This window comes from Chenopodium album, chromosome 15, assembly GCF_948465745.1.
Source record: "Chenopodium album chromosome 15, dcCheAlbu1.1, whole genome shotgun sequence".
Lineage (NCBI taxonomy): Eukaryota > Viridiplantae > Streptophyta > Magnoliopsida > Caryophyllales > Amaranthaceae > Chenopodium > Chenopodium album.
The window spans coordinates 31,838,199-31,839,047 of record NC_137848.1 but is presented as its reverse complement, the minus strand read 5'-3'; the positions used below and the strand labels follow the sequence as shown (position 1 = coordinate 31,839,047).

The following is an 849-nucleotide window of genomic DNA, read 5'->3' as shown; positions in this document are numbered from 1 at the left end:
GCCTATCTCCCTGTGGGATTCAACCCGTATTTGCTAAGTCTCTGCTAACAACTGACACCGTGCACTTGAGGTATAACTTTTTATTCATCAAGTTTTTGGCGCTGTTGCCGGGGAGACGACTAGATTCCATTAGTTTTAGTTTGATTGTTTGAACTGTTTCCATTGTCTCATTAGAACTTCTAGTTCCAATTAGGGCATTCTCATTGTTTTCTTTTCTTTTTGTTTATGCCCAGGTCAAAACGAACAGGTGACTTGATCCCTACGGATCCAGACTTGGACAAGACCCTTAGGTAACTCAAAAATCAAGGGAAAGGGAAGCTAGAAAAAGACCCACTCACAGAAGAGCTTTATAACACAGTCTGACATACAAAAAGAGATGACTGATAATAGGTCTCTTAATTCTTTCGGGGTACCATCCCAAGATGACATTCCAACGGGTCTTAAAATGCCAGAAATCACTGCAGAGAACTTTGAAATTAAGCCATCATTGCTCAGTATGGTCCAACAAAATCAATTTAGCGGTTATCCTACTGACGAGCCAATTAATCACTTGCAGCGATTTTAACAATTATGCTCCACTGTTCATCACAAAGGAGTCACTCAAGATCAATTGAAAGTGATGTTGTTCGGATTTTCCCTTCCCGATAGAGCTCAAAAGTGGTTGAATACTGTCAAGGAGACGGAGTGGAGCAAGATTTCTCAAGTATTCCTCAAAGAGTATTTCCCTTTTGAAAAAACTGAAAAGATTCGACACCAAATATCAACATTTTCTCAAGAGTCAGGGGAATCTCTTAGGGAAGCATGGGATAGATTCTTAGATCTTCAATGATCATGCCCGCATCACAATTT

At 40.0% G+C, this 849-nt stretch overlaps 1 non-coding gene across 1 annotated transcript; it reads right to left on the bottom strand.

Moving 5' to 3' along the window:
* Window positions 1-743: 743 nt before the first annotated feature.
* LOC145583613 (small nucleolar RNA R71) lies at window positions 744-849 on the bottom strand. Its single transcript, XR_014100236.1, has one exon. It is a non-coding gene; the product is annotated as a small nucleolar RNA R71 (small nucleolar RNA).